Source organism: Hippopotamus amphibius, chromosome 11, assembly GCF_030028045.1.
Source record: "Hippopotamus amphibius kiboko isolate mHipAmp2 chromosome 11, mHipAmp2.hap2, whole genome shotgun sequence".
Classification (NCBI taxonomy): domain Eukaryota; kingdom Metazoa; phylum Chordata; class Mammalia; order Artiodactyla; family Hippopotamidae; genus Hippopotamus; species Hippopotamus amphibius.
The window spans coordinates 27883420-27908140 of record NC_080196.1 but is presented as its reverse complement, the minus strand read 5'-3'; the positions used below and the strand labels follow the sequence as shown (position 1 = coordinate 27908140).

General features: G+C 39.6%; 1 long non-coding RNA gene across 1 annotated transcript; it reads right to left on the bottom strand.

The window, feature by feature from the left end:
• Positions 1 to 22311, bottom strand: LOC130832004 (uncharacterized). The gene is made up of 3 exons (XR_009048159.1): positions 22224 to 22311; positions 15408 to 15489; positions 1 to 1205 (listed from the first exon to the last, which is right to left on the bottom strand). It is a non-coding gene; the product is annotated as an uncharacterized LOC130832004 (long non-coding RNA).
• Positions 22312 to 24721: the final 2410 nt, after the last annotated feature.

The following is a 24721-nucleotide window of genomic DNA, read 5'->3' as shown; positions in this document are numbered from 1 at the left end:
GCAATTTCCTGTATTTGGAAAAAGTACCCCCAAACCTCAAGGACTAAACTATAAAATTCAAACAAAAATGTAGCTTGAAAAGAATGATCCAAGGTATTCTTTGCATTTATAGTATCTACTTTCTCTTTTTCAACTGAACAGAGCAGATAATGTTCTTCATCTATGTTAAATGTGAGGATATTAGTAAACTTAGAATACAATGACTATGTAAGTCGGAGGACAACATATTATTGGACCCAGACGCTTTCCAATTGTTTGGATTAACGATTTCCTGCAATCACCAGGTATAAGAGACTAGAGACATGGAAGAGTGGGATGTGTGGATTATATCAGCTCTGTGGTGGTTCTGTAAGCTTGCTCTTATGGAGGGAAAGCCCTAAAGAATAAGCAGGGGTTTCCTTTTAATGGAGAAATCTCTTGACGTGAAGGAGCATCTTGAGCTTTGACAAAGATCTCGTACTTCTACAGCATGATTTGCCATTGTCCTTCTATGATGCCAAGGGAGTGTAAAATAGCCTCTTTCTGTGCAAGCAAACAGAAGTTACAGAAATCTTGTAGCGACAGTGTTCCATTTCTCCACCTCTACCCCACCAACCTCTATCACCCTCATAAGCCTATGACTGCAAGAAACCTATAGCAGAGTTTTCCTGTAGTCACCTTCCCCTAAAGCAAGCTACACTTAGCCAAATAACTGACTAGTCTTAAAAATAAATAAACAGATACTGTCTGGGGCCTTTATGATAATTTGTTTCCAGTAATTCATAATACTTGTAGCCTGGAAGATTCTGACAGTGCTTAGACTAAAATTCTTCTAAGCTATTTTACTTTTTACTTTTCTGTCTCATTTAGACACCATCTTCCTTCTTCCAGCTTGTGTGTGAAGCCACTGTCTCAGTCTCCATTTTACATTTCACACTGGGAATCATAGGACCAGTTCAATTTGATGTACACATAAATAAAGTAACTCTACACATGGTTCTGGGACCAAGAGGAAACCACCAGATGTATCTTTCTCCAGGGATTTGCAGTCTAGTTGGCGAGGCAAGACACTTATGCTTGAGTTGATATTTGGAAGTCCCAGGATATCTGTCTTTCAGGCCAGAGAGAGAGCCTTAAGCCACGTGGTCTTCAAAAGATGAATGGCAGGCTGGAATGGTTAAGGAAGGCTTCATGGAAAAGTAGTGCCTTGGAGAGTAGAGTAGAATCTGGAATCCAAAAAAAAATGATACAAATGAACTTATTTACAAAACAGAAATAGACTCATAGACATAGAATACAAACTTATACACCCTAAGAAAACAAACTTAAACACACTAAGAAAACAAACAGATACACACTATTATATATAAAATACATAAACAACAAGGACCTACTGTATAGCACCGGGAACTATATTCAGTATCTTGCAATAACCTATAATGGAAAAGAATCTGAAAAAGACTATATATGTGTGTATAATATATACATTGCAAGAATCACTTTGCTGTTCACCTGAGACTAACACAACATTGCAAATCAACAATACATCAATAAAAAATAAAAAAAACTCTTAAAAAAAATAACCAAAGGTAGGCCTATTGTTTAATCTGCAAGAATGTTTGTCAGAATGTTGTTCATAATAAAATATGAGCTGTATATATCCACTATTGAAAAATCAAGTATATTAATTTTGATAAATTGTCATGATAGAATACTAAAAGTCACATTGAAGAACAGTATGTATACCAATTATGTAAAATAAGACTATTTGTAAAAGTAAAAGCTGAAAATATATACTATGTAGAATAAGATATTAATAGCAGTAATCTCTGGATAGTTTTTTTTTTTGGTAGTAATTGATTGTATGTAATCTATATCACATTTTTTAAAATAAAAAAAAAAAAGGAATAGAATCTGATTAAGCCTAAAAGAGCAAAGAAAGTGATCAAGATGAGAGTCAAGGGATGGCAATGTAATGACTGCTGACAGATAAAGTCCTGAAATGAACTTGACTCTATTAGAACATTTCCATCCACCTGAAAGCAAACCTCCTCTTCTAGCTGCTTTGCTAAAGATGGCCAGACTGCCTCCTTGTGCTGTACTCTCTTTCCATTTACAGCAAGTTCCACTTAGGATGAGATGAGAATGCATGTCCCACCCCTCAGGGTGAGACCAGGTACCAAAGAGACCAAAGTCAAAGAGGAGCTTTTCACCTTGACTCCCCTTGATCTACCTCCCCACGCTTACCACAAGCACCACCCACTCTGGGGACATCAATAGTCTTCACATTCCCTGCATCTTACAGTCTTTCCAGTTTCTCCAAGCCTTTGATCTCTAACCTGCCCATGACTATAACAATTTTAAAAAGAAGAAAAAAAAATCAAAACCACAAAGATCCATTCTTTTAAAGTCCTTTTATTCAGCGTGGTGCAAAAGTTAATGCTTTTCTCCTGCTATGCTACTGTTTTACATTCTTTTCCACTGTTCTACAAGAAGTGCCCATTGTAAATTACAGAGCACATGCATGCACCCGTGTGTGTACACACACACACACACACACACACACACACACACACATATCCCAAAATTTGGATTCTGCCCTTTCTAATTACAAATCACTACCTGTGGTAAAATTATTGAAAAACAGATGAGCTTTTCATTCCAGCAATAGCCTTAAAACAAGCAGCAGTTTCAACTGCCAGGGTGATGTATAGACAGCACAGAGGGCAGATGAGGGATTAATTAGGTCTGTCCTTGCACATTGCCAGGGGAGCACTTCTGTAGAGGTGATTGAAAACTAGAAAGAGTGGCATTAGTCTTCATTGTTGGTTAAAGGCAACAAAAATAAAGATGCAATTGAGTTGACAAAGCTTCAAGGTATGTGGCTGAGTCATTTGGAGGTGTCAAAACGATCAAACTATAATTAATTAGCTAAAGTGTTATATTTAATCCCTCAACTTTAATGAAGAATTCTGCATCCAAGAACAAATAGCAAAGGAGGAACCATCGGTTTCTGATATTTGTTAGGTTTGGGGGGTTAGTCGTTGGGGGAGAACGTGAGTTTTTCTCAGGCTGTAATGATCAACATCCCCTGCTTTTAATCTTATTGTCATTTCCCTTTCTCTTATAGAACAGTGATGTTGTTCTCTGCATTTTTATGAGGGGAGCAGTTCTAGGCATACAACCCTCCCTGCAGTCTGGGAAGTCTCTTTAAGGATGTCTGGAAGACTGAGTATGGGGGGTCTTTGGCTTTTGACCACTTGCAGATTTCTTGTCCAATTTTCTACTGAACAGTATTTTAGAGCATTAGGGAATGTAGCTTTGAGCCATAAAGTCACAAATAATTCCTAATTATAATCAGGAAACACTCATTGAATACCTATTGTGTGTGGGGTTCTGCTTCCTTGTCTCAAAAAATACTTACACATAGGACAAGCACATGACGTAAAATATTATCTAGAAAGAATATGATTTCTTTTTTTTTTCCAGTTGCTCTGTACATTTTTGGCCCACATTATTATTTTATAAATTGGTTTCTGAGCCCCAAGGGAACATGGGTCTGGGTTGCTCTCTTAGTTTAGGTCCTAACTTGAGACCCTAATGGTTCTTTGATGAGGCTTGTGATTCAGCCAGTTCAAAGGGAAGGCAGACTGAAATATACTCATATTTAGCATTTTAATGAATTGGCTATAAATTAGCAGATTTCCTTCCTACTATTATGTAGACTTTGTGTTTATTAGCTATAATTTAGCACTGGTTAGCAAATTTTGAAACCTATAAAGTGATTTCTTTCCTATCTTATAAATTATTACCCAAAAGACTTAGGAAAAGCACAAGCTTTTATAAAATGAAATAAACAGAAATGAGGATGAAACAATGAGTAATATTTGAAACAATCATTCTTTTTCACTTTTCTACCTGTCAAATCATTAAAATATGCAGAAAACCCCTTAGAACAGGATTGTCTCATGTCATCTAATATGGATTTGGTGTAAAAATGGTGTCCTGTCTTTTTTGAAGGATCTATATTAAAACTGGTGTTTTAGTAAGTTTTAAAATATATATCCCTATTAAAAAGGAATTATATGACTTTGATAATTATTATGCCTAGGACAAGTATTAACTCAAATATATTAATTAGTTAATGAAGCAGTTTAGATATTTTTTCTCTATAAATATCTTCTTGCCTAGAGTAACAACATAAAGTAGTATAATCAGTAAGGTGTCCTTTCTTTTGTCCCTCTCTTAACAAGTAAAATGTGACGGTATGCATTTTGTATCTGAAAGCTGGAAATTTTCTGTTGAAGAAGAGCTATTGCCAGGGAAAGGCAGATATTCAGCTCTTACTGCCAAAGAAATGTTTCTCATTGAGAATGTTTTCAAAGCAAAGTCACCAAGAAGTTAAATACAGAGCCATCTTCCCTTTCTAAACCCTTCTTCCCGTTTCTACACATTACTTTGGACCAATGTTTAAGGTTTTTTAAGCATGTGATCTGTCACAAAATTATCTATTTACTTGTTCCTTTAATATTTGCATTTGAACGTTCAAACGTCACAAAGCAAGCAAAAGTTACAACTAAGATGTGAAGGCAGGGCAGCTTTCTGTGATCATTCTATACACCATGCACCCTCTTCAGTGGTTTCCTTTGCTCATGTGACAAAAACAAGCCCAGGGCACAAGTAACCTCACGCATTTAATGGTAAAGTCTCCTTAAACAATGAATGCAATTAACATACCACCACGTCCTTTAACAGGTTGACAGGTAATAGTGAAGAGAACGCATACTTCTGAATATCACCCAGCTTACCTTCATTCCACATCTATGATCTGTCAAAATAATGCACTAGACCCTGAGCTGCTATTTAAACAAATAACCAGTGTTGTTAATAACATCTTACACTTAAACACCACTTTATATTTTCCAACTGCTTTCATAGGCCATCACATTTGATCCTCAAAACATCCTCAAAGATCCTCTGTAAGATAACTGATATTACTCATGTTTTACAGATCCCTCAGAAACATCCCCCACAATTTCTCTAGCTGCTTTATCAACTAGAGCCACATGGCTCCTCTTATATCCACCTCTGTTGAAAGGAAGTTTGGGAAAAAACATCTTGCCTCATTTAAATCCCAAGCACAACTTCCTCTTATAGTGGTGGTTAAAAGTATCCTTAGAGGTGAAAAGTATTTTGTGAATTCTTGAGGTATTTACAATGTATGTTTTGTTGCTCTTTTATTTTGAAGGATGAGTCTGGCTATGACTATAACTTGTACGTGACTGAAAATACCAATAGAGGCATCTCTTCTCTGCTCAGGAAGGCCTCTAACCATCCTTTGGAGCCCAAAGGGGTGCCTTTACTTCAAAAAGGGACCTTGAACCATTCTTCATCAGTGAGCAGCAAGGTGCATATACTATCACTGATATTGATTGGAGTGAGGAAGAGGTTGGGAAATGGTTATATCTAGATTCCTTATAGGAAACTAGGACAAGAGATTGGAAAGGGATGAGTGATCAGTTAGTTCTGAATTCCAGAAAAACTCCCACAGGAGAAAAGTCTTACTTTGGGACCAGCGGGTTGCCTTTTAGTTGATGCTGAAATGATGAACACACCGCGTTCTCTTGTCAGGAATAAATAAATAACTGGCAAATGATGAGGAAGGAGGGAAACTTACAAGGATCTTTCAACAAATGGGTAGAAAATATTTTAATCTAGCCCATCTTTCTCATCTCCTTCATCCCCTCTTTCTACCATTCTGTTTCCAGTTACCTTTTCCCAGGCCACTAGCACAGGCAAAGTAGGGGAGCCTAAAGGCATGAATTCCCAAGCATGTTATTCCTTAGTGACATTTGAGTCTGGGTCTAAAGAAAAATGTGAGATTTAGGACAACTGTGAGCGTGCTATTTCAGTGCACAGCACACAAGCAGAAAAAAACATGTCAGTAACATATTTCTGTAGCTGACATGTAACAACACACAACTGTAGAGGCCTGGGCAAGCTGCCAAAGTACCTGACAAAGTTACCTGGCGATCAAGGGTCTTTGCAAGACATCAGTTACAAAGGGTCCAGAACAGAGCCTGCACTGGGCAAGTGCAGAGTGCCGGGCAGCCAGGCAGCTCTCAGTCCAGTTTCACCAGTTTTATACTCTTGCTCTAATGGTGTGGCTCAGCCATTTACCTTTTCCGCCCCCTGAGTTATGGAGTCTGCTGTGTAATCATTTTCCTTGCATATATGCAGCACATTTCTGTTATGATCTTCACAGAGTCACTCATGTTAACGTTTAAGTGCCAGTCAATCTTAAGAGAACACTGAATCTATCTATAGTCTCAGAGTTCTAGACGTCGACGTCTGGTTGCGAGGCAAACATCCTTTATGTCTCTGATTGCCTCCTCCCAGGCTCCAGCTCTGCTTTGTTTTGTCTCTGAGTTACTACTTCCTGTGGCAGTGTTGTTCCTTGGTGGCTAAATTTCTAATACACTCTTTTTTTTCTGGATTTTTCTTGGAAATTGCTATACACACACACATATATACACACACATATATATACACACACACATATGTATACACACACATATATATACACACGCATAGATACACACACACATATATACACACACATATATATGCACACACATATAAAAACACACATATATATACCCACACGTATATATATACACACACACATATATACACGCACATAGATACACACACATATATACACACACATATATATACACACACATATAAAAACACACATTTATATATACCCACACGTATATATACACACACACATATATATATATTTTTTTCTGAAATCAACAGCTGAGCTGTATGTTGTTGCTCTGTGTTCCTTCTGGAAGGCATCAAAGATCAATAGACACAGAATCTCAAAAACTGTCAAATGAAAGCAAACACCAATCCTCCAGTTCCTGTTTCTAAATGCCAAGGTACCAAGAGAGCCCAACATCTATGTTGACAGCTCTCCACAGGGTTTGAAAAGATGAGAGAGACAGCAACGGATAACTGGAAAGCTGGGTGAACCCAACACAAACTGCAGCCCCTTTGCATTCTGGGAAAATGCCAACTACTTATCTTCCATTGGTGTTTTCTTCCCAGTTGGTTTGAAGAGGGGGGAGGGGTGGAGCCTCTGGAACACCAGTTCTCAGCCCAGCTGATTTTGTCACCCCAGGGGACATTTGACAATGCCTGGAGACATTCTGGTTGTCACCAGTAGGAATATGCTGTTGGTATCTGGTGAGTAGAGACCAAGGGTTTTGCTAAACATCCTAAGATGCACAGAACAAACCCTGAAACAAAGAATTATCCTTCTCAAAATGTCAATAATGCTGAGGTTGACAATTCCTGTTCCAGATCTATGGGTGTGAAAATAAGAATTTAGGTACTGAAGAGAGAACTTCGTTTATCTTCCGTAAGTTTTTTTCTGTTATTCACGAAATGTCAACTGATTGGGTGCAATTTGGGTGCATGTACTTGGAGGAAATAGGATAGAATGGGCTGGAGTGAACACACAAGCTGAGTCCAAAAAAGAACTAAAGCCATTTGCAGCGGCTCCAAAGCCACACACTCAAGTTGAATTTTCCCTCCAGTAGTCTCTCATTTAAAAAAAATTATCCAGTTTTGAAAATACATTGAGTTTCTTTCTTTGTACTGACTAAAGTTTTTCTCAAGCATGTTTTTTTTTCACTCTATCAATCTTCACAATCCTTCAAATTAAGTAGAATAAGCATCTTCACTTTATTCAGAAGAAAGGTTGTGATGATAAAAAACTGGCACTCGTTCACTTTTTCTGATTATACAGATCTGAAAAAAAGATAAGTTCAATTTTCAGGAACCCTGAATAAATCAGTGAATAAGCAGTACCAACTCTAAGGGTTCTGGGGTGGAGGTGGGGGTGGTGGTTGAAAGAGGTTAATTATTAACAAAATGTCTACTATTTATTAGGAATCTACTATGTACAGGCACTGTGCGAGGTTCTTTATCCCCTTCAGTCCATACTGTACTTGGAGGTAGGTATTATCTCCTATGTCATGGGTGAGACATCCGGGGCTCAGGAAGGGAAAGGAAGTCCCCTGCAGAAGGACACACAGCTGGGAGGAGCAGAGATCGATTTCAGAGCTTACTTTGGTGACCCTCAAGCCTGGGTGTGGGTCCCACATCAGAGATCTCAGTTGTGCCTTGGCTGGGGCATGGAGAGGGGGCAACACTGGCCCAATCAGGGAGTAAAAAATTATTTGCATACTAGAGCTCAGAGCTCTCAGTATAGGAATCATGACTCACAGAGCTAGTAGGGGCTTCGGAGGTCTTTTTACTAAACCCTTCATATTACAGAGGAGGAAATAAGGTCCAGAGAGCAAATGTGATGAGTATTACACCCCGACCCCAGAGCCTTTGTCTTCCTATTTGTGCCACGATGGGTGCCTGGAAGCATCCCTCCCTGTCCACGCCACAGCACGAACATCCCCCCCCCCACTCCCAGCATCTTTGGCTGATGTCCTTGCTTTGCAATTCAGGGAAGTGGAGCCTTTTTTTTTGGAATTCCCTTGCTCTCCGTGAAGACAAAGGCTGGGTTTGTTTCCCTTTAGGACACACTACGCAGCAGTTAGTTTTGTACAAGCAGCACCGACTTTGCAACCTTGTCTTTTTCCTTCCTTCTTCTCAACTTGGCTGCGTAAAACTAAGTGCTAAATCATAATACCAATGGGTTAGGATTAATTGTGATGTTTATTTTGGTACCTTTGCCTGAGGACCCGAAGTGTGTTTTTACAAATCTAACAAACAATTTTACCTAGAGGACCAGACACTCTTCAGCGCCCATTAGCCACGGTTGGATTTGAACCACTGACCTTGAGGTGAGAGGCCACTCATCACATTACAGATGCCCCAGGCCATGGAGTTCACTCGCTGGCTGTTTCTTTAATGTAATTGCCAACAGCAAGATCAGCAGTGGGAATTCTCCCCAGTCCGTAGATCCTAACGTCTCAGAAATTCAGCCTTTGAGAGCTCTTCTTTTTGCCCTGGAGTTTGGACCTATTAACATGGCTAGAGAAACTGCAGAGGAATAAAGGACAGTGTACATCCCACACTGTTCTCCTGGAGAAGAAGTAGGCTATCAGGTTATAACCATCTGATTTCCTGTCAGGCTGGCGGATGGCTCAAGTCACCAATGCCCATGTTAAAGGAAATATTCGAGAACATTAATGATTTGCCAGTACCAAGAGATGTGATGAACAGTTTAAATATACTGCCCCTCGATGGGAGGAAATGTATTTCTATTAAGGGACCAGAATTGGGCTACGCTTGTTGGAATTTTTGCTTGTGCACAGGAATTTCGCTCCAGGTCTATGTCTGTCACTGGAATTGACAACTGCCTATGGCTCTGCACAATTGAAACGTAGATCTTAAATTTCACATCATTATCCAAATAAAATATATCTGCCAAGGGGGACTGGTATTACACAGTTAGAGAACTGTGATACCAGTTGTCTGATTAACATATTGAGAGGAAATAGAAGAATTTCTCACCTACTTTCCAGAGGGAGGCTGGCTGGGGAGCTCCTGTTAGATAGACTAATTGATCAGGCTCCCTGTGCTAGGTACAGAGATGCCCAGCATCTTGACTGGCTGGGGGAGGCAGGGTTTCCTGTGATAGAAATTATCTGTAATGCAGCAAAAAAGGGGAGGGGAGCAAACCAGACATTTACGAATCCTGTCTTCCAAGAGGGAAAGGTGGGAAATCATTAGCCCCTGATTACCTGGCCCCTTTCTCTTGGGCCTTAGATGTACTCAGCAGTACTCAGAAGGAAGATGCACACCTAACTTCCTCTTCTCAAGGCCTTTTTGTAAGATCCGACACCCTGATCATCCTGACTTTGCAGTATTCATGAAAAATGTCATGCGATACTAAAAATGCATCTCTGATGTAATAAAACAAAAAAATAACTGGAGGGAGTGGTTTACACTAAAAGATACTTTAGTGCTCATTAACGTGTGTTGTCTCTACTGTTTGCTCTGTGTTAATTAGGTCACTTGGTTTCTGACTTAGTGCTCAATTCTAAACTCCAATGGGCAGGTTAGTATCCAAAGGTCACATGAGTATAACTCTTAGGTTTAGGTCACAGCAAGTTCAAGAATCTCAGATGTGTTTAGTTTTTCAACTGGAAGTAACCTGAATGATCAATATTGGTGCACTTTTCTTATTGTTCCAGATGAGACAATTGGAATCCAGGAGCTGAAATGACTGACTTACTGCGTGCACCGACCCCCCCACACAGTTGAAAATCCATGTATAACTCTATAGTCAGCCTTCCTTAGTATCCACAGTTTTGCATTCATGGATTGAGCCAACCACAGGTCATGTAGTACTGTAATGGTGTTGAGTGGAAAAATTCCACATATCAGTGGTCCCATGCAGTTCAGTGCAGTTCAAACCCATGTTGTTCAAGGATCAACTTAAATGCACTATCAATACCTTTACAAAAGACACTTTTCATAGTCTTGTCTTGTATTGCAGTTAGGGGTTGATCCCTTAACATCCTAACTAGATTGTAAATTCTTGGCGAATCTAGAATTCCATCCTGTATACATTTGTTTCCGTACAGAATCAATCACAACCCTTTATTCACATACACATTCAGGACAATCTCTCTCTACTTACCAAATGAACGGAAAAGATGCAGTCAAGCTAACTGAATAATAGTCCTTCTAGGAAACAACACTACAGATGAAAAATTAACTGAATGGTTCTACTTTGGATTATATTAACTGCAACATTATGTACTAGCATCAATAATGGATGAGGCATTTTTCTTCACACCATACGTCATAGGGCATGGTGTAGACAAAGGCTTAGCAAGTTATGGCCCGTGGGCAGGCTGCCATCTGTTTTTATACATAAAGTTTTATTAGAACACAACCACATCCATTTTGTTTATATAGTGTCTGTGGGTTCTTTTGCACTGCAAGGGCAGAGTTGAGTAATTCAGACAGACATCATACGGCCTACAAAACCTAAAATAGTTACGAGCTGGGTCCTATACTGAAAAGCTTTGCTATCCCTGGTATGGACTAAACAAGACTAGACAGACTATGCTATACTATCGTAGAGTTTCTTGCTGCCATAAGGAAAAGAACTTATCAAACAGAAGTGAAGTTTTCTCGTGGCTCATTCAAAGGAGGTAAGATTAATGCTTATCAATTTGTTCTTTAAAGGTGACTGCAAAGTTATAAATATATACATATATTGAAATTTATTGTTAGACATTCCAGTTTTTCTTTGTGGCCAGCAAAGCTGTAAGGTAGGAGGAACAGGCATCTCATGATTTTTTGGAGTCCACAAATTACCTTAAGTATGTGTTTATATCCAGCTATTCACAATTATATTACACCACCACATCCACATGCATGTGCTGAAATCAGAGCTGAAAGTTTGAATTGCTTTACTTGCCAGGGTTGGGTAAGACAGTCTTGGATTCCAGGAGCAACCTCCTACTTCCTGATATTCACAAGGCTCCGTGGAAGGAGTTTGTTAAATTGGGCCAATAAAACAGACTGTGTACACAAGTATAGCCTTTGTTTACTCTTAAGACTCACTGAGTGTCATTTTTGTTGTTGCTGTAACCTTGGGAATTGTGTATTTCCCTAGAGAAATGTTGGAAGGGTGGGGCTACAAAGAGTGAAGAGAAAACAGAGAAAGTGAGACAAGAGAGAGAAATCTAATCCCTTGGGCATTTTATTTACTTTGCTTTAAAAAAAATTTTCCCCTGGTCTTTACTGAGATTCATCATTACCTTTTGAAATCATAAGATATGTTACCCTGTTTGGGACCCAAAGAATTTTATAGTACATACAACTTCCCTGTGGGTCTTAAATTTAGTCTGATCAGCATTCATCATTCCTTTGAAGAACAAACAAAAATACAGTCCCACTGGGAAGACAGAGAATCTCAAGCATGAACTGGACTCCTTTTGTTCTTTTCCTCTTTCCTTCCCTTGAATCCATAACCCAGCTCTGTCAAAGTTAAATAACTAGTAAGCCACACGAAACAATAAAGCATCAGCCATTTGAAACTTCCATAGGGAAAGTAAAGTAGAAGGATTGAGAACAATATCAAATTATTTTCCAGAGAAAACATGTTTTAAAAACATATTTTTGAAGACATGCCATCAGGATGGAAGAGAAAGAAAGGGCAAGGATGAACAAGAAAAACAAGCAAACAGATCAAGGATTTGAAATAGTTATAGATTTACCAATTGAATACCCAATTTGGTGACACTATCATGTACATTTCCTTTGAAGGTTATTAAAAGTCAGAGAAAGAGAGAGAGAGAAACCTGACTGACCAGGTACAAAGAGGGAAGAATTTGGCAACATAGTAATTTGCCCTGCCAACAAATTAATTGAAAGATGGAGGGAAGAGGATTCCAGAAAGACTAATTCCTTTTCCCTGACTGCATCTGAACAGATGTCATTTTCCTAATTCTAACCTTGAATTGGAGGCTGTAAGACAGCTCGTGTCATCGGGTACTTCTCCCCCATCCCTTACTACCCACCACCAGTTGGGTGAGAGACCAAACTGAACAGACCTGGAATGATTCAAGAACTCATTTTGGTCCATCACCTTTTTTTTTTTCCAGAATCCTTAGTTGACTATTTGATTTTCTAAGACATCCTGGGGAAATTGCCTATCCTTCCTTAATTGACTAATTTATGATTTTAATGAGCTGGATTTGCTCAAGGATTTAGTTTTCATCTTCACAATCTTCCATGACTGATGCTGTGTATCTCCTTCCTCTCTTTTCTGAAGTGGAACCAGAACCTCTGAGAGAAATATCTCTAGTACCTTCAAGGCAGGAGAAAGAAGGTTGTAGCTGGGCTCCTCACAGTCCTCACAGTATAGACTAAACATTCCAACGTGGTCCAGAGACACAATTAGAATGCTAGGGTTGAAAGGAAACTAACTTCATATAATTCAGTTTATCAACCCAGTTCTCATCATAGCTTTGTTCACACATTCTAGGAAAAGTTCACACATTCTGTCAAGATTAACTACCATGAATATAACTTGAAATGATAGAAGTGCACTGGATGGGGACTTAGACGATCTGGGATCGAATCCTAACTCTGCCATTTAAAGTTATGGGATGGTGGGATGGTGGGCATCACTTGAATTTTCTGAGCTTGAATTTTCTAATCTATAGATGGAGATAACCATACCTTTCCTGTATATTGCATGGATGGTATGGAGAGAAGAGTGTAGAGGCAGTTTGTAAACTCCAGGTGAGATGCTCTGTGAAAGCAAGGACTTTCTCCCTTCCATCTTACACAGCACCGGCACGGCATATTGAACACGGGGGTGGGAAAAGGGAGTCAGGGTTAGAAGTGGTGTCCTGACTTGCATACAGGATTTCATCCACAAACACAGGCTGCTCTCTTGCTCAGACAGAAATGGTCTTTTGTGCAATTTCCTTGGAAAGGGGTGTGAGGGAGGAAGAGGGTCAGAAGCAGCATAAAATTAAGTTCCATGATGTCTTACCTGGCGATTCCAACCTGGATGTACCAAAAAATTCTTGTTTTATTTTGCACCTCTTGGAAAAATAACTAGATCCTTCTCAATCTTATCTTAGAAACATGTATCTTAACTTCTACCTGACCTGTTTTAAATATATTTAAGTGTTGGGTTTACATTTGGCAAGAGTGTCCACGGTATAAAAAATTGCAGTATGTCCTACACAGGAGAAAGACTAGGAGTATAGTCAATGACGCGGTCATGGGAAACTAAGCTGCACTCAGAGATCATGACCACTTTTCACAAAGCTTTTCTTCAGAAAGCTTTTCTCGAAATGCCAGTTGGCTTTACACAGAACCAATCAAAATATAAAAATTATGAAGGCTGGTGATAAAATTGAAAGAAGAACATTGAAGAACTAGCATGAACAGGGAAATCAAATGTATATGCACATTGCCCAACTAACTAAACGCAAGCTTTTGTTATCAGAACAATGGGGCTTCTGGTCGTTCATTTATCCCAAAATAAATGCCGGATAAGAGAAGCACGCTCTGTCTTATTCACAGCCCTGATCTGTTCTACAAACATTTGAATGAACTACTACCTTCTAGGACTCTGACTGGTCTGACTTGATAATAAAGCTAACATCAAATGTTGGACTTTAAGGCAATAGTGATGTTGACCCCACCATAGCAACAGGAAGCCTCCTTCCCAGGAAAAAGTCTAAAGGATGGGCAACTAGAATTTTGGATACACGATCAAGCCACCAAGGCACTTGAAATCAGCTAGGTACATTTATGGTTTTCTTTGTTCTGGAAAATTTGGAAATGTTTGATCAATACAGAACACTATAACAAAGAAAACCCCCAAGCACCTTGGGACGACTAAACTCACAATGACCCTTCAATTGCAATATCTTCTTTTTTTTTTTTTTTTTTTTCAGATCTTTATTGGAGTATAATTTCTTTACACTATTGTGTGAGTTTCTGTTGTACAACAAAGTGATTCAGCTGTATTTATACATATATCCCCACATCCCCTCCCTCTCGAGCTTCCCCTCCCACCCTCGCTATCTCACCCCTCTAGGTCTTGCGGACACCAGTGGGGGGTGGGGAGAGGAAGCTGGGACAAAATGAGAAAGTAGCATTAACATATATACACTACCAAAAGTAAAATAGATAGTGGGAGGATGCTGCATAACACAGAGAGATCAACTTGATGATTGGTGCAATATCTTCTAAAGAGAGACACCACTGCCACATCCACATAGTATGGAGCTTTATCAAGTCTCGAGTATGTCACCACAAGTCTAATTCCATTCTACTGCTTATTTTAAGATACAATTTACCAATCTGTGAATCTAGTGGGAAGAATGCCCAGCTCACAGATGTGAGAAGCGAGTATTTCTTTAGTGAGTTTCAAGTCAGGTGATCATTAGTTACATAAACACTTCTTTATCTCCAGTCAAGTAGAAAAGTGACAGTAATCTTTGCCACGCTTTGTCTCGACTGAGTTTAATTTTGAATTTGGACCCTGATAAGCCCCTTAAATTAAAAAATGAGTCCAAATATTTTTTAAGCACGTGCAAATTCACAAAGGTGCTCAGAAGGCTCTATGTAATGGTTAGCTGAGAATTCTGTTTGCCTTGCATCCCTCAATTGTATGAAGCTGGCTTCAAGATTTGTAATCTATGACATCAATACAATGGCCAATGAGGTCTAATCTCCAGCAAAATCAAACACATGCAATAAGGCATAGAAGTTCCATCAAGCAATGGGCAGAGTCATTTTCCTGGAAAGGACACGCTCAAAAAAAAAAAAAAAAAAAAAAAGAATACCACATGGTTTGATTCTAATTTACACTGTGTTAGGAAGCGACAGGGTAATAACAGGATTCTTACCATAGTCTGAGCTTCAACTCACCGTCCGAGCTTCAACTCACTGTCCTTCATGGAGACTTTTCTCTCATTAAGTTGCATCACCCTGAGAAGTAGGGATTTTTAATCCCATTTTAAAGATGAGGAAAGAGTAGGTTAGGGAAGTTAAAGAACATGTTCAAGCTTATCCATCTTGTGGATGGTTAAGTTAGGGGTTAAAATAAAAAATAAAAGGATCAAATATTTAGTGACCAATTTTATAGAAACCAGTTTTCCTGAGAAGAAAATTAAAATTCCCTCCCTCTTTGCTCCCCAAGAATTTCATTTGGTGGGAAGTCAAACTTAGGAACTATTGGTACTGTCCAGAAGTCTGCTTATCCTCTGAAATCACAAACCAAATTCCTCCATTTACCAAGAAAATAAGGTAAATTGCCTAACTACTGGGGGCACATGAAGGACATTTCTCCTTACTCTGTCCAGAGTTCAGGGGATGCCTTGACCATCAAGTACGTGGAGCTTGAAAGAGCATAGATATAGGCACATAGTGATGAACCAGACAGAGGATTTCTTCATCTATCCTGGCATAGATTACCTCGAAAATTAAGGTGACAGCCAGACCCTGGAGCCCAGCTCCCACTAGTAGTATGTTAATGGCCTATAAAACTCTTCCATATGATAATGCCATAGAGATATCATCAGAGAGGATTGTCTTAGGTGAATAAAGATGCATGCTCTTAGTTTTATCAAAAAAAAATTCTATACTCATCAAAGGTAGAAGTAAAAGAGGAAATAAGTTATTTTCTGAGTCTTTGATATTGGACATCGCAAGCATTCTGTAGGAACACTTTGGTGGTGGTTTCTGGCTTGTGTACTATCAAACCCTGAATTAATTTTCATTCTCTATATGATTCAGGCAGGGAGTGGGGGAACAAACTTCTAAGGAGGAGGATAGATGTTGGCATTACCAAGACACCTTGGTTAACTTTAAGCTCTGTAAGGGTAGAGCTATGCTGTTTGTATTAATCACTCCTTCCTCAAAATATAGCCTAGATCCTGACTCATGCAAGCCACATAGTATACACCGGTTACACAAAGAAGCAATTTAATCTAATGCAGTGATATTATTCCAATTTGTCATAGTAAAAACAGCCCATTCATATACTGTTGTACTTTTAATGTCAGAAATCCTTTTAAGCAGATGAGAAACTGATAATGCTTATAGTTGAAAACATAAAAGTTGTGTCATTAATAAATCAATTGATTCTGGAATCAATTCCCCTTGAAACTCTTCCATTTCTATACGTAATGTAACTATTTATCATAATCCAATGTGAAGTTAACCCCTTAACATTTTTTTTCATTTCTTTGAAGAATTGAACCCAGACTTACTTTGCGTATTAATTAAAAGTGAGGTTTCACATCAGTTTATGTCAAAACCATTGCACCAGAAAATAGCTCTAACCTTGTCCTTCAGAGATTAATGCCACTAGGATTATTGTTTATTTTGATTACAATGGATTTGTTATTAGAAACAATATTTTCTCTCGTACCAATTGCATGCAACCACTCCCTTTGAGAGACAAAGTAAGTTGTTGTCAGGAGGACCCACGAGTTCCTATTTTCCTGCCTTTCACCTTGTGATCATGGTGAACATTTTATTCATTTGTCCAGTTCCACTATTGTATGTCTCCTTTCACTGTTTTCTAGCTGTTACTGCTGACAATTCCTGTCTCCAATTTGGGCTGCTATAGTCCCTTTTTTTTCTTCTGGCTTCAGATTAAACTGGCTTTCTTCCCTCAGATGCAACTTTATGTCAACCAGAACAATCAACAAAAGATGTCCAAAAGCTTGCCCTTACTCACCGACACCTAATAGCTTGCTCGTGTTACCTGCCAGCGTTCTTAAAAACACACCACACACCCATGGCCATAAACCCACAGAAGCATTTTCCCTGATGGATGAAATCCTAAAACGTGGAAGCATCTTGAAAACAAATGGTAATGAAACACTTGTCCGAACACTGGGACGCTGGGGTGGAGAAAGGAAGCAGGCCAGGGATTGGAATCCATTATGTGGCTGAGGCTTCTGTCTGGTCGATTTAAGCAGATTGAAGCCGAGGCGGTGGCACAGAACCGCCTCAGGTGAGGGCGCGCAGTGCTCCTGTGGGGTTATCAAACTGGCCAGGCCTTGAAGGCAGAGCAAAGCTCTTCCACTGGGAAGTTCCTCCTAAGTGCTTGCGCGGCATCCGCGGGATTATCCCACCCCACTCACACATCATCTGGCTTTAAACTTCAGGCCCTCTGGCAAAGAAGGGAGAATCGTTCTATTCGAGCCCTCCTCCTTTCCCATCCCGTTTCCTAGCAGCCGCTGGCTGAGTCCTGCCCTCCTCTGCCAAGCACCAGGCTGGATTAGCTGCAAGCCAATAGCTGGGGGTCAGGATTAAGAGGCCAGCGTGCACTTTAATACAAGCTGCCTATAATTAATGGCATTATTAATAGCTTGACTGAAAAATTCATTAAAAAATCCATTAAAAATAAATACCCTTTTACAAAAGGCATTGCCTTGGGTAAGAAAAACAGAAAAAAAGATAAAGGAAAATTGATTGGTGGCTTTCAGTTCACAGAAAGACAGACTATAGTTCAAACTGATTAAAATTGAACATTTTTAGATTAAGCACCCTTGCCAAAATATTCTCTGTAGTTACCCAATATGAAAATATGATGATGGGCCACATATTTATATTTGTATGCACCAAGGGTTGGGATATAAGATACACAGGTAGCTGCTTGAAATAACTTTCTTCAAGTGAACATTCTTGACCTTCAATTGTAGAAAGTCCTGGAAATGTTGGGTAACTGTATCTGATTAACTCAGAGTCTTCAATGCAATGAATCTGTTCAGAGGTGGTTTATACCCTACAATCTCATGACATGTTTAGCGACTTGACTGTCGTCTGTTAGTACAGATCCTTTTTCTTTTCCTTTCTGCTCTCTCCCTCTCTCTCTCTCTTTCTCTCTGCATTCATACCACGGCTCTCCTCCTCTGTATATCTGGCTCTGTAACTTGGAATCGATCTTATTGAGTTTTGCCTCAGCCCAAGTAAACAGTGTTGGTGGTGATTGGAATGTCTGTGGTTTGGAGGTTCACTCAGAATAAAGTAGAGATGGAAAGGGGAAAGTCCAGTTGGGGAGGCAGCCTCGCCCTGACTTCTCCTCTATAAAGATTTGTTTGTGTTGATACTAAAGCTGATCTTTTGGGTCAACTTTACTCTGGGTCTAATCTGCTCATTGGTGTGAGATGAACATTGTCTTCCAGAGGTCCAGGCGACCATGCCCTCTCGGAAAAAGACCCCATTCATGAGCACATTTGCTTCAAGAGAGCTTTTATTCACTTCACCTGTTATGTTGGGCCTATAGAGCACAAAGCCAAGTGGAGATTAGGCAATTATCTGGTTAATAGGATCAACAGAGACAAGAAGTTCATTCAATAGGCATTTCTGACTGCACACCACGCACAGCTCAGCCCTCCATGGGATGAGAGGCGCGGGGTGAGGAGGAAACATGCGCCTGCTTAGTTGTAACATGATAAAGGAAATGAGACATAAACACAGCCGGCAACTGACACGCAATTTACAAGCAAGGGCAGAATTGCATAGGATTCTATGCATTAAAGTCGGGAATATAACAAGCTAAAAATTATAGGAAGTGGTTAAGCCAGGGTAAATTTCTTGGAAAAGGCAAATCAATGTCTATCTATGTTCAGAGACCTCCATTTCACCACTTTTAAACCTAATCATTCCCAACAGTCTATGGTCTTTTGCCTTTTAAAATGCATTAAATCCCCTTTGTTGCTCCTGCACAAAGTTCCCACAATTTTTTTTAACTGAAGATTATATTTAATTCCTGGAAATATTGAGAAACTTGTTTTTATCTGGGTTTCACAAAGTTACTCACAGATGTTTTGTGAAAATTCTGGCACTGTTTTTGGCTCTCACTTTCCCTTCCCTAATCTCTACTTGGTATTGCAATGCTCACAGAGGTCTTCAAAGTCATCAGTGCCAGGTAGCAAATATTCACTGAGCAGGGAGCTTCTTGATAAAGATACTGATTTAGAAAAAAATGCCCTTGCTCTGTCAATTGCCACTTTTGTTCCTAGCAGGATATGGTCCTAATTAGCAAGGTGTTGAGTAACTTCCCAAGTAGGAAGTGTTGGGCTGGCTGGCATTTCCATTCTCTTCCATTTTCTTTCCATAGCTTAGACTGATGGGGAATTCTACCTAAAGTACAACATTCGCATTTCTGAGAGATCTGAACTTAAAAATGCATTTTTGGGGTCTAGGGTCTCTTGCTCCTGGGAGTCTTCAACTGATAGCTTTTCACCTCTATGTTAATATGAAAACCTACACTACTGGTTGAAATCTTAAAAATTATGGCAGTTGGTTATTTTGTTTATGTACACCAAACATATTTAACTAATATATTTTTGAAATGTCTACTGATGGAATCAAATGATTGTTTTGAGACATGTTGGAGACAGGCTGTACTGGGCAATATAAACAGAAAAATTAGAAGGGAAAGGATGGCCCAGGATGAGAGAGGCATGAAACAGGATGAGGGTGAAAGGCACTTGGGGGGATTAGATCATTGTCTTGCCCCCTCACTTAGCACCTGGTGGGTCCTTCATCAGGTTGATTTGGGGTAATAGGAGACATTGGTTTGGGAAAGGAAGGTCTTGGCACTTAGGAAAATAAGGTCTAGCAAAGGTTGATGAGGTTGTTTTATTTTATTTTTTTTCAATTTCTGTATTAAAGATGTCTGGATTTGCTAGGATGGTTACCAAATTTCAAGCATTTGGTGACCAATCTTTACTAAAGAGGAATCAAATTACAGATGTAGGATGGAAGACATGTACCCAAGGTGTGAAAAAAAAGTAGCAAGGATTAGGAAATGCAAGAAGTTTCAATAACACAACCATCAAGCCCTCCCATTTTCACCAAGGTCAAACAAAACAGTATATGGGATTCAGACAGATCTCAGTTCAGATTCTACCATTCATTCATTCAGCATTCCTTACAGCAGTGTAAAGTCTTTGAGGATGGATTGTGAGTGATGATAATGATAAGGCTTTCTCTAAAGTTGCACATATCTAAGGTCATCGGATGCGAGCAAATACACTCTGAACTCTAAGCTGCATCCGATATTCAAATGGCAGCCTATGTTGATGGCATGTTAAGAATCCAGCCAAGTACTGAGAATCATTGTTTTAAGTCTTGTGTTAATGGGGGTTGCCATCATTCTAAAAGACTGTCTTATGAATTAGTATTATACATTGAATGAATTTGAAGGGTGTTAATTCCAAAACCTACTCAGTTTCATTAAAAAAAAAACTGCCAAAGATGTTTCATGCACAAAGTGATAATTCTAATACTCTCTTGTGTGATGTTCTCTCACAGAATAATATGGGGAAATAGCTAAAACTCCTTCCTCACGGAAAAGTATATTAGAATGAAAATAAGTGAGAGGGCCTTCTCATTAAGTATTTTTTTAGAAAATTCTTTGTGACCAAAAATTGTTTGGAAATTCTTTGTAAAACAAACAAACAAAAAGCCATCCTACATGCACACGGGGACTTGGCCATGTTGACCATTGTATTCACAGTGGTTAGAACAGTGTTTGGCATAAAATGCCTGCTCAGTAGATATGTACTGAATATATGAATAAACACTGCAGTGCAGTAGGACACCATGGCTGGTAAGCGCTGCTCTGTGACCTATCAGAGTGCCTAGCTAGCAAAAAGCATTCAATTTCTAGATACATTGGATGAATGAACACTTGTTATAGGCAAGTTATATGATCTTAAGTGGTTTGTGAATCACCGAATCCGCATTATGTATTAAATTAAGGGAATGTGGAGGATGACACTACCAGTCTGACATGGAATGTGGGATTACTGGAAGATAAAATGGCTCTTTGGGTTGCACCATTCCATCAGAAGCCCTCTGATTCTCAGACAGTGAATCACAAGGTTTACACTGGGTGTGTGTAGGGGGATGGGTATCTTCAGGGGAAAGTACCATGGTAACAGTTTTCTCACGCAGAGACGACACACCCAGGGTATTGCCTACCTTGCACAAGGTTAGGGGTCTTGGTTAAGCCGCTCTCTCCCTAACTATATTCTCCTGTGTTCATCCCTGGAATTCACATGGACTTGCTTTACTGTTTTCAATCTTTTTTTTTCATATTCTTAAGTATCATGTATGCAGTTTTCCTTCTCCACACAACTGCTATCACTTTGATCGTTTAGTGTAAATTAATATCTAACACTTAAATGAAAGATTTTGGAACTGGAAGGAGAAAAGAAAAAGTTGAGAGGGAGAGAGAAAGCATATGGACACAAGGAACCTGAGAGGAATACCATTGAAGGAAGGAAAAGTGCTGTATGGAGCAGCGAAAAGGCAGACATCTGAGGCTCAACACATCCCTTCCAGTAGCAGGGGTCCCCAGCCCCTGGGCTGCAGATGGGTATCTGTCTGAAGGAGGTGAGCAGCGGGCCAAGTAGCAGTGAGCGAAGCTTCATCTGCTACTCCCCACTGCTCCCCATCACTTGCGTTACCACCTGAACCATTCCCCTCCCCATCCCAGTCCATAGAAAAATTGTCTTCCATGAAACCCGTCCCTGGTGCCAAAAAGGTTGGGGACCACTGCAGTGGAGGGAAAGTAAAAGACTTTTTGGTACATTGAAGAAACTAACCCAACTCTTCAAACTTTAGGCATCCCTCAGTCTACAACTTTGAGTTTCTCTTTCTGGCACTCGAAATTAGTCCAAGCAAATACCTCATACCTTCTTCAGTAGCTTGTGCAGAAAATGTCAGAGTCCCCTTCTGGACACAGAGTCCTGAGCCTGTCATGAGATCTCACCTCAAGGAGACCAGGCTGGAGGAAAGCAGGAGAAGGCTCTACCTGAAGCTGGGAGTGGTTTCCCTTCCTGGTTGGCTCACCTCCAGGACAGAGTTCCTAAGGGACTGTTTACAACACAATTCTTTTTCTCACTGACTTCTATCACCTTAGGCCAGAGCATCAAGTCAGTCCTGGGTATCAGCTGCACGATCACATGTACCTGGGAAATCTTTAGTGCTGAGTAGGCTTGGAGTAATTAAACCTGCACTGGGAATCCAGAGAGCTAATAGAAGAGAGATAACTCTTGGCACCTTCCTAGGTCTTGGATTTATAGGGGATAGATCCAAAAGAGAGAAAAAACAAACAATAAAATGGTAGTATGTGGTGACTACTAAATGAACAAAGCAAACCCTAAGTGTGGTGAGAGGGGACAAGTAGGAGTGAGGCTTGGAGGTTTGGGTTCCAGACCTATTTTTTTTTTTTTTTTTTGATGGGTACATTTAAATGGATGCAATAAAAATACATTTTTCTGAGAGTTGGGAAAATATTGCCTATTTCAAAAGAGAACACATTTTGCTTCTATCTAGGTCAAAATGTATTTCAGTAAACTCTCAAGGAGCTATCCATATGCCTCTATAAGTTCAGAATTTTTTTTTTTTTTTCCTTTCTGGCTGTGCCATGTGGCATGCAGAATATTAGTTCCTCAACCAGGGATCAAACCTGTGCCTTCTGCAGTGGAAGCTCAGAGTCTTAACCACTTAACCAGAATTTGGTTATTTAAGATTTTGCTTAAAGTAGTTTTGACTATGGCTAGGATATTTAAACCTGTTTTCAGAATTCTGTTGCAATAGGATGTGACAGGTAATCATACAGATGTGGGAGAATCTGACTAGAGAACTTAAGTTTTAGTCAACCATGTCCTTTTTAAAATTTCTTTTTATTGACGTATAGTTGGTTTACAATATTGTGTTAGTTTCAGGTATATAGCAAAGTGATTCATATGTATATATGTTTCAGATTCTTTTCCTTTATAGGTTATTACAAGATATTGACTATAGTTCCCAGTGTTATACAGTAAATCCTTGTTATTTATCTATTTTATCTGTAATGGTGTATGTCTGTTAATCCCATACTCCTACTTTATCCCTCACCCCCTCTTTCCACACCACGTCTTGATGTGGAGCTGGGGATGAGAAAGCATGGAAGACATTTTTAAAGGTTTGCGGAGCCTGATCTTCCCAATCATTGGTAAGGCACATTATAAGACACCTTTGTGAATGAAAATAATTCAGTATACATGTAATGAAAGCTAGCTTTTTTTTTTCTTTCACAAATTGGGAGAATCAAGACACGTATTTATTGAGGACTCCCAGAAGATGAACAAAAGACACATGCCCAGTGACTTGGCAAGAGCTCTTAAGGAAACAAGAAAAAGCACCATCTCCACTTAAACATGCTGGGACGGGAGAGGAGACCAAGAATGCTGACTTTCAAGTGAAACCAAGCCAGAAAACGTCAGACACTGGCTTGCAGGAAGCTAATCTGAAGGGAGCAAATGTTTTCTAATTATTTCACAAGTGGTCCTGAAGTTGCTTGTGGAGAATATAGAGGACTCCTACTTCTCAGAGTGTGACCTGTCAGGCTGGTGGTCCTAAGGAGATGGTCATAAGGCACAGAAGGTCAAGACTGAATCACAGAGTGAGCAGATCTGCTGGGCTCTGTTTAGGCAGCACACCATTCAGCTGCCCTCCTTCCTCTCTGTAATCGACTCTGCTCCACTCCGCACTTGCCAGGCAGACACACCAGTTCTTATAGTACGTGCCCTGCTCTGTATGCAAAAGAGATCCATGAGTATTAACTAAGTTTGCAAGAGGAATTAGGAATCTGTAATAAATGCTTTAGCAAAGAGGCTTTGGGGACTAAAATTGTGTCTTCAGGCAAAATTCTCATAAACTAGACATCATCTTTCATTTACAGTTTATAGTATTTTCTTCACTGTATCCAATATCCCCAGCTTGAGGGCTCCTGCCCCATGTGGCATGATTGACTGCCCAAGGTGGGAGGGTAGTTCTATGCACTGAAGCGAAGTCAATGAAATTAGAAATTCAGGAAAACACAAAACAAGCAGAACTTTAGATTTTTTTTCTTTTTTGGCGTTTGTTTTGTTTTGTATTTTAGTAGATCCAAAAACAAACAAAAAAATAAAACCTTTGTCTATTACTCCACTCCCCTAGCAGGAAACCATTTCAAACACCTGACTGCTATTTTAGAAAAGGTGACCCAACTATCTCTTTTGATATTCGGCACAAGATGAAGGCCATAATCGGGAAGGTGTGTGGTCATACTTTTTACTGTGGACGTCAGAGATTCATTTACCCAGAGTTTTCAAATATGGAAAAGAGAGGCCTTGAGTAAAGATCTTTCAGATCACTCAACTCTCCA